The sequence below is a fragment of the Helianthus annuus genome, chromosome 14, assembly GCF_002127325.2.
Source record: "Helianthus annuus cultivar XRQ/B chromosome 14, HanXRQr2.0-SUNRISE, whole genome shotgun sequence".
NCBI classification, from domain to species: domain Eukaryota; kingdom Viridiplantae; phylum Streptophyta; class Magnoliopsida; order Asterales; family Asteraceae; genus Helianthus; species Helianthus annuus.
This window is the reverse complement of record NC_035446.2, coordinates 28366297-28384458: the sequence shown is the minus strand read 5'-3', so window position 1 is coordinate 28384458 and position 18162 is coordinate 28366297. Positions and strand designations below refer to the sequence as shown.

The following is an 18162-nucleotide window of genomic DNA, read 5'->3' as shown; positions in this document are numbered from 1 at the left end:
CTCAAGAACACTTAGATCTTGGTGGTTTCACGGTTAGAATCCAAGTTTTGAAAGATAGAAAGGTGTAGAATCAAGTAATGATAAAAAACTTACAAGAATCAGAGCGAAAACTTACCGGAGTTGAGAGAAATCTGAGAAAAGATGAAGAATAGGAGCTGGCCGGTCAGAACTTTCCAAAAGTGGAAATGAAGACAAGGACATCCCTATTTATAGGCTTCCAAAAGGGGAAAGTGGCAGCCGATCGGCCAGGAGCTCCGATCGAGTGGGCTGCTTGATCGGCTGGCAAGATGCTAGCCGATCGGCTGGCCTGTTCGATCAGGATGCCTTCTGTTCGATCCGCGACACACTTTGAGTATTTCGTGATGATTTTCGATGTTTCGAGTTCGATGGACGCTGATTACGAATACGATAGGGTTCCTAGTCAAATTACTTTCAGTTCCAACCACTATATCTACATACAAGCATCTACTTTTCGCGTTTCGATGTCGGTTTCGATTGAGTTCGATTGCCTTTCGAGTTTCGATTCGATTTTCGATTGATTTGCTTAAATACCACACCAAACATAAAGTAAACATGCACAAGTAACACATAAGGCACACACACACGTAATACAATACTAGAGTTCACATTATTCGAGTCTCGAGTTTTGGAGATGATAGCAGCGAGGCGTGTGGTGATAAAATCGAGGCTAGGATGCTTAGGCGCGTGGTGATGAAATCGAGGCTAGGGAGTCTAGAAATAATAAACAATTGTCTGTAATAATAATTGAATCTGAGTTGTCGGAACGGAATTATTTGCCTAGTTGCTTTCTATGATAACTTGTTTATTTATTTGGGATACGGTATGGGACGTATCATTTAAACTGAATTTATATAATAGTTGTTGTGGAAACTTCTGGACAATCTGTTTCGCTCAGTGCCGCGCCCCGATGATTCCGCCATCGGTTGGGGTGTGACAAGTTAGAACTAGTCTTGGTGTTGAGAGAAGAGATAAAAAAACAAATATAAAAGTTAGGAATTTTTTTTTGTAATTTTCTTTATTTAAAAATATTAAAAAAATTAAATTTGTTTTTTAAATAATATTGGGTCAGCCCACGGAGCCCACCAAACCCACGTCCCAAACACTACAAGAAATTTGGTTCTTTACCAACACAAAGTATATGTGGGAAAAAGTATATAATGCGTTGTTAGTTTTCTTTACCTACACATAAAATAAGTGTAATGATGTGTAGGCTCATGACTGTGGATATAGGTCATTATCCACACATACGTTATATGTAGGCAGATAGCAAGCTATACCTACACATATATGTGTGGCTAAAAGTCATTTATATGTGTGGTTAAAAGTACAACAATTTGTTTAGAAGACATCTGACGTGGCAGCTGACGTGGAATCCGACGTGGCAGCTGACATGGCACATGACATGGCATCCGACGTGGCATCCAACGTGGCATCCGACGTGGCAGTTGACGTGGCATCTGACATGGCAGTTGACGTGGCATGAATATATGTGTGGGTAAAAGTAATCTTATGTGTAGGTAAAAATAATATTATGTGTAGGTAAATGTTGAAGATGTGTAGGTATTGATTTTAATTTGTGTTGAAAAAAACGTTGATGTGTTGGTAAATATATTTTAAAGTGTAGACATTAACCACACTATATGTAGATAAAAATGTTCAATATGTACAAACAAATACCAAAGCATTATGGAAACAAATTAAGATTCTTAATTAAACTAATAAACATTAATCTTACAAACAACCAAATAAAAGTACTAGTTATAGAAATTTAAATACTAAAACAAACAAAACAAAACTAGAAGAGAGGTTAAAACATAGTCAGGGTATAACTTATGTCATTATACCATTAATATGTCCGTCCACTGAACGGGTACAGAACTAGAAAAGCAAGGTTGTTAGCAATTCCAACTAAATACTAGATTTTATCATCTAAAGGATGACTTCCGCCCTTCAATTGAATCTTCTTAACATCATATTGTCTTCCATCCAACTTATTCTTGCATAAAACGACATCTCCAAGTCCACCATTGCCTGCAAAAGGAATCAAAACAGAGTAATGCTTTTATATGGTATATGGTGTTAATAAATGGCCAAATACTTTCTAATAAACTATTAGTCAAGTCAAAGTACATAACTATGCAAAATAACACTCCAAAACTTACCCTTGAAACTCCTTTTGGAACCAGTTCATTGATGCCCTTCATCGCTGCGGCTGCGTTCGCTTTAAGCACAAAATGAACAGGTTATTCAAAATGAGTGTAACATTTTATAATAAAAGGAAATTACCTTTTGCTTAAATGACTCAAAATCAGGTTTTTCATGTTCTTTCCGATGGCTATCGGCATAAAACTACATGATAATAATGTAATCAGACCTTGTTGGAAAATAAGTGAAAATAGCATTTTTCACAAATATAGGAAAATGATTTTTTCCTATTTTGGACTAGAAATAAATATAATAAAATGAGCGGGTTTTATGTATTTATTTGTGGGTTTGTGTTCTATGTTGGAAGAGCTTCGCAACGAACTAAACCACGTCCAAAACCGAGCTAAGATGAATGAGATATCGATGCTCAAAGTTGGGCGTTTGGAACATTCAATGTTGAAACTAAAGGGAAAGTAGCACCTTGTCCCACATAGGAGGAGAGATGAAACTTAAATGGGTATTTAAGGTGGAACTCTCCATCCTTATTGTTTCATGGAAGCACACACTAGTGTCCTCGCGAAGGGTGCGGAGCACCCTAACTCGCACTCGCACTCGCACACGCTCGCGCGCGCGCGCGCGTGGCGTGGGCGATGAGGCGCAATGTGGCGCTTTGATGGCGCACTTTGCACTTCGCACGCTCGCATCGCCGCGAGCCGCTTGAGAGCCGCCTTTGTATTTTTGACCGCGCGCGCGTGGTGAAGCACAAGGGTTGCAAGGACCAAGTGGTAGGTAATGCGGCGCATGACGTGGCAGTCATGCGCATGCGCGCGCGGATACACGAGGCGCGCGGTTGGGAGCATGGTGCATGGGTCCTACTGTGCCGTGTGCGGCGCACCAGAGTGAGCCAATACGGCGCGACTGTGTGGCGCGCACGTATAGACTCACAGGTGACGTGGCGCACGCCGCACCGCTGCATGGACGGACTTGAGCTGCACCGCCGCACGCCGCATGGACGGACTTGAGCCGCACGCCGCACGGACGGACTTGAGCTGCACCGCCGCACGGCAGTGAGCCAAGAGGCCGCACGCCGCACGGCAGTGAGCCAAGAGGCTGCACGCCGCACGGCAGTGAGCCAAGAGGCCGCACGCCGCATGGCGCACCGCGCATGGGCGCGCGCGCGCGCAGAAGCTTCCAGCATTGAATGACAGGGCAGTTTCAGTCCAGCTTCGTAACTGACGAGTTAATAGGCTTTGACTGAGAATTAAATGACGTATTAAATTGCATTGAAGACGTTTAATGCAATTTAAACCTCTCATTTAATTCATTTTGACTGTTTCAACCTAGGAGCTGTATAAATACAGCTCCATACCCACTTCAGAAACACACTAGCAACACTACAGCAATCCAAACTTTCTCTCTAGAATTTTTCTTGCAGCTTTCAAGGTAACCTTCGGGTTGTAGGCGAACTCCGGCAGTACTACTGCTCCGGCTGTTGTACCCTGGGAAACAAAACGAGTACTCTCGGGAGACTCGGAATTTGTTTTAAGGGAAGCGTGTTGAACACGTGACTCAGCCCTCTGTTTCTACCCCATCCTTGTATTTTGCTTATTTCAGTTGTAATAGTAATAGTATTTCAGCTTTCTTATTTCTTTGTATTGTAATCAATTAAATAAAATTTGTTTTTTATTTTATTTATTTATGCGAACGGTTCTTACAATCTTAAAACAAATTTTTAAAACCGTTCGTGTAATCAAAACCTTTCTGTTTGTGATTCAAACCAGTTTTGATTTCACTCAGTTTGTGTTTTAAAAACAGATTTTTTTTAGTTTTCATCTTCAAAGGAGCGACTTTGGTTGAAAACTATTTTTGGTTACATTTAAACTTGTCCTAAATTTGCTAAAACTTTCTGATTTGGTCTTCAAAGTTGGACTTAGAAGCCAATCAGTAAGTTCTAAAATTTATAAAATTTCTGTTTTTTGGTCTTCAAAGTTGGACTTAGAAGCCAAAACAGTAAATTGTGGTAAAATTAAAATTTAGTAGTTTCCTTCTGGTTTGTGCGTAAATCAGAATTTTTTGACTAAAAATTTTAATTTTAATTTTTTCAGAATGTCGACCTCAAACAACAACAATACGAATGTTGTAGTTGGAACCCCTGCCAACACTGTGGGAGCGTCCACAGTGGCAAATCATGCTGAAAGACCTGAGAAGTTCTCGGGTCTACACTTCAAGCGGTGGCAACAGAAGATGTTCTTCTACTTGACCACCATGAACCTTGCGAGGTTCTTGACGGAAACCGCTCCCCAACCTGCGGAAGGGGAGACCGACGCTCAGGCTCTGAGCGCGGTAGATGCGTGGAAGCATTCGGATTTCATATGTCGAGGCTATGTACTCAACGGTCTCTCGGATGCTTTGTATAATGTGTACTATAATATCAAGACTTCCAAAGAATTATGGGAGTCCTTGGAGAAAAAGTACAAAACGGAGGATGCGGGAACAAAGAAATTTGTTGTCGCCCGTTTCTTGGACTTCAAAATGGTTGATAACAAGCCGGTTATGAATCAAGTCCAAGAGTTGCAAATTATACTAAATGACATCCATGCCGAGGGAATGATACTTAGCGAGACATTTCAAGTGGCAGCCATGATTGAGAAATTACCTCCTGCTTGGTTGGATTTTAAGAATTATCTTAAACACAAGCGGAAGGAAATGTCGGTGGAGGACCTTGTTCTTCGTCTTCGTATAGAAGAGGAGAATAGGATCGCCCTAAAAAACAGCCTTGTGCAGCCTAGTGCTAGCGCAAATCTGGTTGAGCATGGGCAATCCTCAAAGGGCGCGAAGAGCAAGGGGAAAAAGGACAAAGGAAAAGGGAAAGCAAAGGCTAGCAACCTTGGACCGAAGAAAGGGGTTGTGAAAAAGAAACCTCAAACGTTCCAAGGGACTTGTTACAACTGTGACGAGCCGGGGCATCGGGCTAACCAATGCAAGAAACCAAAGCGTGAGCGTGCGCACATGGTGGATGAAGACGGAATGCCTTTGGTGGCAATGATTTCCGACAAAAGCGCAATGATGGATGAGGTCAATACTGTGACCAACACTCCAAAAGGTTGGTGGGTTGATACGGGCGCGACCCGTCACGTTTGTGCAGACAAAAGTCTCTTTACCACCTTCAAGGCGCTTTCGGGAGAAGAGAAGCTGTATATGGGAAATGCAGCCACCGCTGACATCATGGGTGAAGGAACGGTGATCTTGAAGTGGACTTCGGGGAAGGAGCTCACTCTAAGCAACGTGTTGTATGTCCCAGACTTGCGAAAGAATCTAGTCTCGGGATGGTTGCTTAACAAGTTTGGATTTCGTTTAGTTTTTGAGAGCGATCAATTTGTACTAACTAAACGAGGAACGTATGTAGGCAAGGGTTATGCCCAAAATGGAATGTTCAAATTGAATGTAATGGCTGTCAAGAACATGAATAAAATTGCTACTACTTCTACTTATATGCTTGAGTTTTCTGAATCGAATAAATGGCATGGTAGATTAGGTCACGTAAATTTTAATTCAATACGCCGTTTAATCAATTTAAATTGTATACCAACATTCCATATTGATTCACACTATAAATGTGAAACATGCGTTGAATCCAAACTTACAAGAACATCATCAAAATCGGTTGAACGAATAACCGAACCCCTTGATTTAATTCACACTGATATTTGTGATTTAAAAGCGGTACCCACAACAGGTGGAAATAAGTACTTCATCACGTTTATTGACGATAGTACTAAATATTGCTATGTATATTTACTAAAAAGTAAAGATGAAGCAATAAGTAAATTTATCTTGTATAAAAATGAAGTTGAGAATCAACTTCAAAAGAAGATAAAAGCTTTGCGAAGCGATCGAGGAGGCGAATATGTTGCACCTTTTGCGGAGTTATGCGCAAAAAGTGGCATTGTACATGAGTGTACACCTCCTTACTCTCCACAATCAAATGGCGTGGCGGAACGAAAGAACCGCACATTGAAAGAAATGATGAACGCCATGTTGATAAGTTCTGGGGTGAGCCACGAACTGTGGGGGGAAGCCATTCTCTCGGCTAATTATCTTTTGAACAGGATACCACTCAAAAAGAGAGACGAAACTCCATATGAGTTATGGAAAAGGAAGAAACCTTCATACAAATATTTGAAAGTGTGGGGGTGCCTAGCAAAGGTGACTGTACCACCTCCTAAGGCTCTTAGGATAGGACCCAAAACTGTTGATTGCATATTTATTGGGTATGCACATCAAAGTAGTGCACATCGCTTTCTTGTACATGAGTCCAAGAATCCTGATGTACACGTAAACACTATTATGGAGGTGAATTCTAACGTTGTGTCTTACTTTGAAAATGTGTTTCCTTTGAGAAGACAAACACATGCAACGTCATCAACAACTAATTTTGAAGTAGGTGGAAGTTCATCTACACCAGTTGATGAGGTGGTTCATGATAACACCCATGAACAACCTGAGGTTGAAGAAAGTGATCGTAGGCGAAGTAAAAGGCCAAGGGTTGAAAAATCCTATGGTCCAGACTTCGTTAGCTATATGGTTGAGGGCGAGCCCAATACATATCGCGAAGCGGTTTCCTCTTCAGAAGGACCTCAATGGAAAGAAGCAATAAGAAATGAAATAGATTCTATATTGCAAAATCATACTTGGGAGTTAGTAGATCTTCCACCTGGTTGCAAACCACTTGGATATCGTTGGATATTCAAAAGGAAGATGAAAACTGATGGAAGTATTGATAAGTACAAGGCTAGGTTGGTTATTAAAGGATTTAGACAAAAGGAAGGTCTAGATTACTTTGATACCTACTCGCCTGTGACGCGCATAACCTCGATTAGATTGGTTCTTGCTATAGCGGCTTTAAGAAATTTGGAAGTTCACCAAATGGACGTTAAAACCGCATTTCTAAATGGCGATTTAGAAGAAGAAATTTACATGGAGCAACCTGAAGGTTTCTCCGCCCCAGGTCAAGAGGGTAAAGTATGTAAACTCGTCAAGTCTTTGTATGGCTTGAAGCAAGCACCAAAACAATGGCACCAAAAGTTTGATCATGTCATGATTGACAATGGTTTCAAAATAAATGAGTGCGACAAATGTGTTTATTTCAAAGACACAAATGAAGGTTATGTCATCTTATGCCTTTATGTAGACGATATGCTTATCATTGGGAGTAATGATAAAATTATCAAAGCTACTAAAAGCATGTTGAAAGCGAGATTTGACATGAAAGACATGGGTTTAGCAGATGTGATTCTTGGAGTAAAGATCATAAGAACCCAAGAAGGTCTTGTGTTAAGTCAATCTCACTATGTGGATAAAATTCTTGAAAAAATTCAACTCGGGAGATACGAGTGTCGCTCGAACTCCAGTTGATACCTCCCAACATCTCAAGAAGAATAAAGGAGATGGAGTTGCTCAGTTAGAGTATTCAAGAATTATAGGCAGTCTAATGTATCTAATGACATGTACTAGACCCGACTTGGCTTACGCGGTGAGTAGGCTAAGTAGATACACCAGCAATCCGTGCGCGGATCATTGGAAGGCTATCACGAGGGTGCTTAGATACATACGATACACAAGAGACTATGGACTGCATTATACCCGACAACCAGCAGTGATCGAAGGATACACTGATGCAAACTGGATATCGGATAATAAAGATTCCAAATCAACAAGTGGTTACGTGTTTACACTTGGAGGAGCTGCTATTGCTTGGAAGTCTTCTAAGCAAACGGTCATAGCGAGATCCACAATGGAATCTGAATTTATCGCCTTGGATAAGTCAGGCGAGGAGGCGGAATGGCTACGTCAATTCGTGGAAGATATTCCAAGATGGCCAAAGCCTTTGCCAGCCATATGTGTACATTGTGATAGCCAATCAGCGATTGGTAGAGCTCAAAGCTTGATGTACAATGGCAGATCAAGGCATATGCGACGTAGACATAACACGATACGACAACTACTCTCAACGGGTGTTATCACAATTGATTATGTGAGATCAGCGGATAACATTGCGGACCCGTTTACAAAAGGCTTAAGCAGAGAGTTAGTAGAAACGTCGTCAAGAGGAATGGGACTAAAGCCCGTGGTAAATGGGAATATGAGGGAAACCTAACTTAGTTGACTGGAGATCCCAAGATCTAAGTTCAATAGGACAACTTAATCATAATACCAAAACGGAGTCACTGTGGGGGAGTACCCCAAACTAAATAAAAGGGAGTTACATATACTTCCTAGTCCATTCCAATCAGTGACATGAAGTGAGGTTAAGCATATTAAGGTTAATGATTTCGGGAAATCAAATAACCATGATGCTTTTAATGATTCATGGGAATCACCTATGTTAGAGAGAAGTGGGGTCGCTTCAAATGGATTTGTGGGGTGCGCAAATCCTAGAGCTCTCGCAGAACCAGGCTAGTGTTCCAGGACCATAATAGGACACGACAATGAGGAGTTGGCCAAACCAGGGAGAGTAGTGTGTGAAGTGTATTGTCGTTTACACAAATGGGGGTATGTTCAAGGACATCGCGTCTACACACCGCTAGTAAGCTAAGTGCGCTTCACAAAAGAAGGTTCAAAGGCTTCAACCTACCTATCTTGCAATACTCAACTGTCGAAGTTTATCGTTGAAAAGTGTAAGGAAAAGATCCATTTCCATACATGTGGGGGATTGTTGGAAATTTGATGAAAATAGCATTTTTCATGTGGGGGATTGTTGGAAAATAAGTGAAAATAGCATTTTTCACAAATATAGGAAAATGATTTTTTCCTATTTTGGACTAGAAATAAATATAATAAAATGAGCGGGTTTTATGTATTTATTTGTGGGTTTGTGTTCTATGTTGGAAGAGCTTCGCAACGAACTAAACCACGTCCAAAACCGAGCTAAGATGAATGAGATATCGATGCTCAAAGTTGGGCGTTTGGAACATTCAATGTTGAAACTAAAGGGAAAGTAGCACCTTGTCCCACATAGGAGGAGAGATGAAACTTAAATGGGTATTTAAGGTGGAACTCTCCATCCTTATTGTTTCATGGAAGCACACACTAGTGTCCTCGCGAAGGGTGCGGAGCACCCTAACTCGCACTCGCACTCGCACACGCTCGCGCGCGCGCGCGCGTGGCGTGGGCGATGAGGCGCAATGTGGCGCTTTGATGGCGCACTTTGCACTTCGCACGCTCGCATCGCCGCGAGCCGCTTGAGAGCCGCCTTTGTATTTTTGACCGCGCGCGCGTGGTGAAGCACAAGGGTTGCAAGGACCAAGTGGTAGGTAATGCGGCGCATGACGTGGCAGTCATGCGCATGCGCGCGCGGATACACGAGGCGCGCGGTTGGGAGCATGGTGCATGGGTCCTACTGTGCCGTGTGCGGCGCACCAGAGTGAGCCAATACGGCGCGACTGTGTGGCGCGCACGTATAGACTCACAGGTGACGTGGCGCACGCCGCACCGCTGCATGGACGGACTTGAGCTGCACCGCCGCACGCCGCATGGACGGACTTGAGCCGCACGCCGCACGGACGGACTTGAGCTGCACCGCCGCACGGCAGTGAGCCAAGAGGCCGCACGCCGCACGGCAGTGAGCCAAGAGGCTGCACGCCGCACGGCAGTGAGCCAAGAGGCCGCACGCCGCATGGCGCACCGCGCATGGGCGCGCGCGCGCGCAGAAGCTTCCAGCATTGAATGACAGGGCAGTTTCAGTCCAGCTTCGTAACTGACGAGTTAATAGGCTTTGACTGAGAATTAAATGACGTATTAAATTGCATTGAAGACGTTTAATGCAATTTAAACCTCTCATTTAATTCATTTTGACTGTTTCAACCTAGGAGCTGTATAAATACAGCTCCATACCCACTTCAGAAACACACTAGCAACACTACAGCAATCCAAACTTTCTCTCTAGAATTTTTCTTGCAGCTTTCAAGGTAACCTTCGGGTTGTAGGCGAACTCCGGCAGTACTACTGCTCCGGCTGTTGTACCCTGGGAAACAAAACGAGTACTCTCGGGAGACTCGGAATTTGTTTTAAGGGAAGCGTGTTGAACACGTGACTCAGCCCTCTGTTTCTACCCCATCCTTGTATTTTGCTTATTTCAGTTGTAATAGTAATAGTATTTCAGCTTTCTTATTTCTTTGTATTGTAATCAATTAAATAAAATTTGTTTTTTATTTTATTTATTTATGCGAACGGTTCTTACAGACCTGACCAACATGACGGGTTATTTGACTTGCCAAGATACATGTAAGCTAACATCCCTCAAGCTGCCTTTAATCCAGCAACTTCTCTTTCCTTTGTCCAAACATCCACCTGAACCATTAAATATCATTCATGAGCACAAAAAAATAATAAAAAATAAAAAGTAAAGTTATGGAGGTAATTCAGTCTAGTCCTATTGCTGTCGTCAACGCTATGGCCATCGTTGGTCTTAGCAGTCAAGAATATCCAAAAGAGGCATAACCGCTTCACATATACCATCGTCAAATTCCAGATAATGTAATCATGTTTAACACACCAATTAAAAATGGACTAAAAATAGAACAAGCAACATCTTAAACAGATTTAAAGAAAAAAAAGGTGGTTTTTTAATTTAAGTGACTTTTACTCAGATATCACAAAAAGGTAACATTTTTCCTCATAAAAAGTAACTTACCATGCATCCGATAAGGCGATACAGTAGATATTGCAAAGAAGGAAGTTGTTCCAATAGTTAGTTCCTCACTTTCTTTTCTTGATCCTTTGCTCTACTATAACCCTGCAATTATAAGCAACTTTGACCTCATAAGAATTTTCATATAATCAATCATTTTATTAACAGGCCGTGCAAAGATAAACCATTGGATGTGTACATGTGTAAATACAGTAAAAAGAGTCGAGGCAGTTCTACAGTAACAAAGATTAGGAAAAATATATTCACAAAAATGGCACTTTTACCCTAGAGTAACAGGCATATTTAAAAGATTCAATAAATAGTCATTTTAAATAAAACAACAATTATGAACCTTTTTTCACAATCATAATTTCACATATGAGTCACTGAATTTGTATGACGTATTTATATAAAATTAGGTTTAATATAAATTAATTTACATATTGGCCTCTAAGGTTTAGCACTGAGGTGTAATTACAGGGCTTTGTATATACGCTATCAAGTTCGATATAACCATATCCCTGCTCTATTTCAGCGATGAATGCTGAAAAGAACTCCCCTCACATTCGTTTTGAAACGTGTTAATTTATCGTGCTATTTGAAGTTAAAACTGAACTAAAAATATATATAATGCTGTTATATGTTCGATTTATTTAAAGTTAGCAATAGAATCAAAGGATGTTTATTTAGTTTAAAGCGGTTTGAATCTAAAGTGTCCAAAAATACATACGAAACTTTAATCATCTAGATGCTAAATCAGCTGAATCGATTTCAAAATTTGACATTATTTATTCACAAAAATTTTAGGAAACAAGAAGTTTTATTCATAGTAACAACTCTAAAAAAACATTCAAAATCTGATTTTGAGTTTTTGTTAGAAATTTTCAAATAGTTCAAAAGAACCAGATCAGTTTCAATGCAGACAAACTTTAGAAAATCACTGAACCCCAATCCCAAATTAACCAGATCGTAACAAAACTCAACCTAATCAAGTGAGAAATATGAGGTAGAACTAACACTGCAAAATAAAAGACTAAAAAGTGAACATGAAACCAGTATTAGCAGATAATGTTCAGATGAGTTACAAGTTTACAACCAACTACATGTTAAAAATACCTTGAATAGAAGGAAAGCATGGCAGAACTTCCTTACGGGAGTTGCCAAAATCTTCACCGGAGCTTGGTTGGAAGGTCCATCCTCCTCTCCTTTGATGGCTGTAGAATCTTAACACAATCACCACCGGAACTCGTAACCATCTCCATTTTTTGACGGAACCCAAAATTTAGACAACCTGACTGTGTCGCCGTTGGTTGATGTATTTGTCCCCGTTGTTGAGAGCTTGAATTAGAAACCGAATGTTGGAATTGAGCCACGCAAGGCAAAGACATAGCAGATCCAGATCCAAAATCGGAGAGAGAATGAAAAGCGAAGGGAGCTGTGGATTTGAAATTTGAAATGAGATTGGGGATTGTACAAAAGTAGGGATTCTAGGACAGCTTTCAGGGGATCATGATCCGTGTGAAGTAATGGACGGTTGGATGATGATCCGTGTGAAGTGATTGACGGTAGGATCATGATCCTTGTGTTTTTGTTTGAATTAATAAGGGTATTATTGGAAAGTAAGGTTACCAATATGTTTGTTGTGTTTAAAAGACTTTTAAAGGTGTTTTAAGGGAATGCCAAATTACATTAAGTAGTCCTTGGGATACGCTTATTATATATAGTATATATATATATATATATATATTAAGGAGGGGATATACGTAATATATATAGGTTAGGGCAATGTTCTAAAATCCGGTTTTTTAATCATACAGGATTAGACACAAAAATGGTTTAACCGGTTGAACCGGGTTGTGTCGGGCGGTTCAACCGGGTTGACTAGTTAATTGTATTATTTAATAAATTACAACATTAACTTATAAAATAATCCAAAATTGGATTAAAATGGAAATCTGGAACGAACGATGGGGTGATGGAAGTCTGGAACAAGTCAGGAATTATGTAGTGATGAAGCAAATTTTGGAGTTTGATAGATGGAGATAAAATACTAAAAGTTGTTAGGTTAAAGCTAAAAGTAAACATGGAGATAGGATGATAAAAAGTAAAATCCTAACCCAAAAACAGACTTAAGTCGGTACCGGTATAACAGTTCAAACTGGTATATCGGATTTTACCGGCGGTACAAAGTCTATGTCGTTTCTTCTAAGTAATCGTGTTTGAATCGGACGAGTTTCGGTTCGAAACGGTACTGAACTCACACGCGTCGAATCCGTAACTAGTCGGAGATATATAATATTTTTATTATTTAGTCGAAGTCGTCCGTAACGCATGTAGGTCCGTAACGAGGGTCGAAACGTAACTAGTCGTGAATATATAATATTTTTATTATTTAGTCGATGTCGACCGTAACGAGCGTAGGTCCGTAACGCGCGTCGAATCCGTAAGAGCCGTAATTATATAATATTTTCATTTTATCGTTCGAGTCGTCCGTAACGATCGTGTGTCCGTAACGAGCGTCGAAACGTAACTAGTCGTAAATATATAATATTTTTATTATTTAGTCGAGGTCGTTCGTAACGAGCGTAGGTCCGTAATGCGCGTCGAATCCGTAAGAGCCGTAATTATATAATATTTTCATTTTACCGTTCGAGTCGTCCGTAACGAACGTATGTCCGTAACGAGCGTTGAAACGTAACTAGTCGTAAATATATAATATTTTTATTATTTAGTCGAGGTCATCCGTAACGAGCATAGGTCCGTAACGCGCGTCGAATCCGTATCTAGTCGTATATATATAATATTTTTATTATTTAGTCGAAGTCGTCCGTAACTAGCCGTAACTATATAATATTTATATTTTTTAGTCGAAGTCGTTCGTAACGCGCGTAGGTCCGTAACGCGCGTCGAATCCGTAACGAGCGTCGAAACGTAACTAGTCGTAAATATATAAATCTTATTTTTTTAGTCTTTGAGCCAAAGTGTGGTCAACCAGAACCGTACAAAAATACTTTTTGACCCATTAGCAAACCCGCTTGACCCACCAATTTTGCAACCATTCTATTGCCCTTTGGCTGCAAATATCGATTACATTGTAATGCAATATTGGTTGGACTTTCGCTGCAATATTACACGCGATTTTAATGCACTTTGGCTGCAATATTGGTGCGTTATTGCTGCACTTTGGCTGCAATATTGGCTGTGTTATTGGCTGCATTATTGTTGCACTTTGGCTGCAATATTGGAACAACATAAACGGGTGGATATTGTTTTGGGGTTAAGGCTGATCCTTATTGATAAAAGGTTGCTGTTGTGTTTGTTGTTTTTTTTGTTTGATTGATTTCGTTTGATAATAAAACGTAAAATGGTAATTTCAATTTTAATTAAACTAGGTTTATAACCCTGCGCGCGTTGCGGCACGCTAAGGCGACTCCGATGAAGGTTTGCATGTTTCAAGTGAGACCTCCAACTCGATAGTTTCACAAACCAGCATAAAAAATGATTACTTTTATACATTTTTCTAAAGACTTTTGGAACAAATCAAGATAACACAAAATATTTTCTTGCATCTATATGTAAAATCATGTACAACATAAACATCACTGTAAAAACATACCCCAAATAATATAAATATATATGGTCATATTTATTGTCCATTCAGCACAATTATGAATTATTGACTTAAATAAGAACAAACTATAAATTACCTGATACATACTTGAACAAAAAAAACTCAAAACTACAAATGAACTTCATCAACATACACCAAGCACCCACTTTAGTGCTTGATGTCCACCTCATCTGGTACCCAAACAAATGTCCGGTAATACAACATACACATTGGTAGTTACAAAGTAATGACACACCATCCGACAGACACAACATTACTAAAGAACATTGTAATAATTATTGAGAAAACATCTCAGCAATTCGGTTGCAACTTGATGCGCTAAATAACTCATGTATATACAAGCATCCATCAGCAGTTGTTTATATGATCTTGTTGACTTCCATTTGACTTGAAAAATATCTTAATTGGCTTTTGTCGGTTGTGAAACCTTGCTATTTGAGCTCCCAACACCTTTCCCTGTCCATATGTTTTGGCCCATTAACTTAAGAGCGAGTCGAATCGGATTATGTTTTATTTATAACGGATCAAATAGAAGAAGCTTAAGAGACAAGTCAAATGGGTTGAGCGTAAAATAAAGGTACTGAAACAAATACAATCATATCGAATAGATCTAGATCTGACCATTTCTATTTCAGCATCTGATTGGCTTGTGCCTATTGGTCAAATAATTTCATCAAGTCCAACTTGTGAATAACTGAACATTACATCTTTTTTAATAAGATTAATTGTGTGCTCGTGTAGCTACAATGAAACAAAATAACAATATAACACGATGGTAAACCAGGTGGTATGCCATCTTTTGAAGTAGTATTTAATGCATAATTGGTTGTAACAAGCACGGTAGCATGTTTGGCTAGTTTATACATTCTCAATAAACATAAAGTATATTGTACACCTACCAATAGACTATTAGAAGACAAGTTCAACTCATTTACTTACAAGTGAGTCAGTTTGCGTTATGTTTTATTTCTTAACAGTAAAATAGGTAAATAATGTAATCACACTTGACACACTAACCAGGTCCAATCCCATTTGACCCATAAAAAAAGTTTGCCTATTTTGACCCAATACCCAACCCACTAGAGGTGCAAACGAGCCGAGCCTTATCGAGCCCGAGCCGAGCTTGAGTCTAAAATAAAGCTCGTTTATTTATCGAGCTCGAGCTTGAGCCTGGCATGTGAAGCTCGTCAATCAATCCTTATCAAGCCCTAGTCGAGCCTGAGCCTAAAATAAAGCTCATTTATTTATCGAGCTCGAGCATGGCATGTGAAGCTCGTCATTCAGGCTCGTCGAACCTTAGTGTAATATTAGTTTTTATTAATATTTAATAACATTTACCCCGTATTTCAAGTTGTGTAGTAAACGAGCCGAACCGAGCTTATTTAAACTTGTTTACGAGCTGAGCCCAAATCATAAATAAGCTTTTTATAAAACGAGCCCGGGCTCGAGCTTCACTTATCGAGCTCGGGAGCCTAAACGAGTCTTTTATTTATATTACTTTTACATAATATATTTGTTAATAGATAATAAACGAGCCAAGCCCGAGCTTGAGAAACTACCAACAAGCCGAGCTCGAGCTCTCATATATAAATCTACCACTAAGCACCGTTTTTTGGCATGATGGTGGGAAGTACATAAGAGATGTGTGAAATGTATTCACCGTCATCAGATATAACCCTTGTATTACTGCAACACACACACATACAGAGAGAGAGAGAGAGAGAGAGAGATGAACTAACCGTTACTGGGAAGTGATAGCCGTTTCTTTCCCTGATTACCCACACTTGTGGACCTCTCTTTGGGATTTCTATGAGATCTTGACTGAACCGAATCCTTTACTGGTTTTGACTTGGGCTTTGACTTGATAGACAACAAAGCAGGAGCTTCTTGAATGGTAGTTGACTTGATAGGAGTAGAATCAAAGCCGTCAGATTGAGATTGGGCCACTTTCTCATTTGTTAAATCGGAATGAAGATTTGAAGCAATGACTTTCTTGCCAGTAGATTTTAACTGATTCTTGATGCCATGTTCTTGCTCTTCTTTGGCATACCTATTGTTTTCTTGAATACGGTAGCAATGACTTTCTTGCTAGTAGAATTTCTTCAATAGATCCAACAATATCACACCATCCTTGCTATCAAAATATCAGCGAGGGGTAAAAACGTAAATTAATATAAAGAAGAAAATGGGTGCTATCAGTACAATAAACATGTGATTCACTGACTCTCCTAGACCTCTTTGCTATCATGTGATTGGAAAGACATGTATTCTATAAGCCATCCCAAAGCAACAAAAAAATGATAGGCATGATGATCACCACTGCACTTCATTGCGACATTATCAATTATGAAACACAAAATTGCAAGTGAACAACTTATTAACACAAATATCTGTAAACATTATAAAAAGGAATTTTAATACTACAAGATCATTCAAGATAACACCTTTATTAACAAAACCAAATACATTAATTACCAGAATAGGCTTCTTGTATTGCCTGAAACTTATTCTTTGCTTCTTCCACATGTTTAAGTTTCCTAATGCAGAACAACAATCTGGGTTCCATCTCTAATTACCAAACGATAAAAAAAAAACTTTTGAATATGGTATCAAACTCTAAAACAAACAACTCACTTTAGATCAATATTGGTTACCAGTGAAAGCTTCTTGTAAGCATTCTTGAGCTCTGCATCAGTGCAACCCTTTTTCCAACCACAATCAATGGTAAGCATCAAGCGCACCTACAATCGGAGTGAAGAACACTGAAATTGGAACCCTAATTGCTGAAATCCAGAAGTAAGACCCAAAAGATCGATGCTGTTAGATGAGTATATATACCAAACTAATTCAAAAATGAAGCACAAATCCTAATACCTAAACGGAAAAATCAAACGTTATGAAGAACGCTGACGGACGGTCACCGGAGGCATTTCCGTTATTCCCAAACTCCCGCTGGCAACTCCTCCGTTTCCTTCATCCTCTCCACCCTCCACCGCCTCCGGCTGTCCATATTCCGGGTTACGCTACGCACACCACCGGCTTCCTTTGTTCTGGTTTTTAGGGTGGGTTATTGGATTTTATCACCAAAGGCCGTTGCCACCCGCAACTAACACTTTGACACCCGGCACCCCCAACTTGACTTTTTGTTTGCAATGGCACCACCCAGTTAAATCTCCACTAGCTGAGTTTGTTTTTTTTTTCTGACGTGGCACAAGTTTGCTGAGTTGGAGATGATTACGTGGAAATGATGTGTATGTAAACCTCATCTCCTTCTTTATAACACAGACAACTCCAAAACACACACACCATCATCACCATTCTCTTTAATGGCGATCCTGCAAACCCACCACACCTACGAGCTTCGTCTTCTCCATTGCACCCTTCCTCCCAATCAAACCCCACCTCTTTCCACACCCCTTCAAACCTCAATCCAAACCCTCCTCCAATCAATCGAATCAGGCCAATACACCAAAACCCTAACCCCCAATTCCGCCCCATTCCTCTTCAATCTCCCTGAAAAAACTAAAAAGAGAATTATAACTATGTACATCAAGTAAAACAGCAGGAATTAAAGAAACAGAGCATGAAATCAGCAACTTTGTGATCAAAATCAACATAAATTAATCAAACAAAAAAGTAAAATTAGGGATACAACAGGAATTAAAGATGAATACCT

General features: G+C 39.9%; 1 long non-coding RNA gene across 1 annotated transcript; it reads right to left on the bottom strand.

Moving 5' to 3' along the window:
• Positions 1 to 14524: 14524 nt before the first annotated feature.
• LOC110871037 lies at positions 14525 to 16532 on the bottom strand. Its single transcript, XR_002553436.2, has 2 exons — positions 16226 to 16532; positions 14525 to 14942 (listed from the first exon to the last, which is right to left on the bottom strand). It is a non-coding gene; the product is annotated as an uncharacterized LOC110871037 (long non-coding RNA).
• Between the last annotated feature and the right edge of the window lie 1630 nt (positions 16533 to 18162).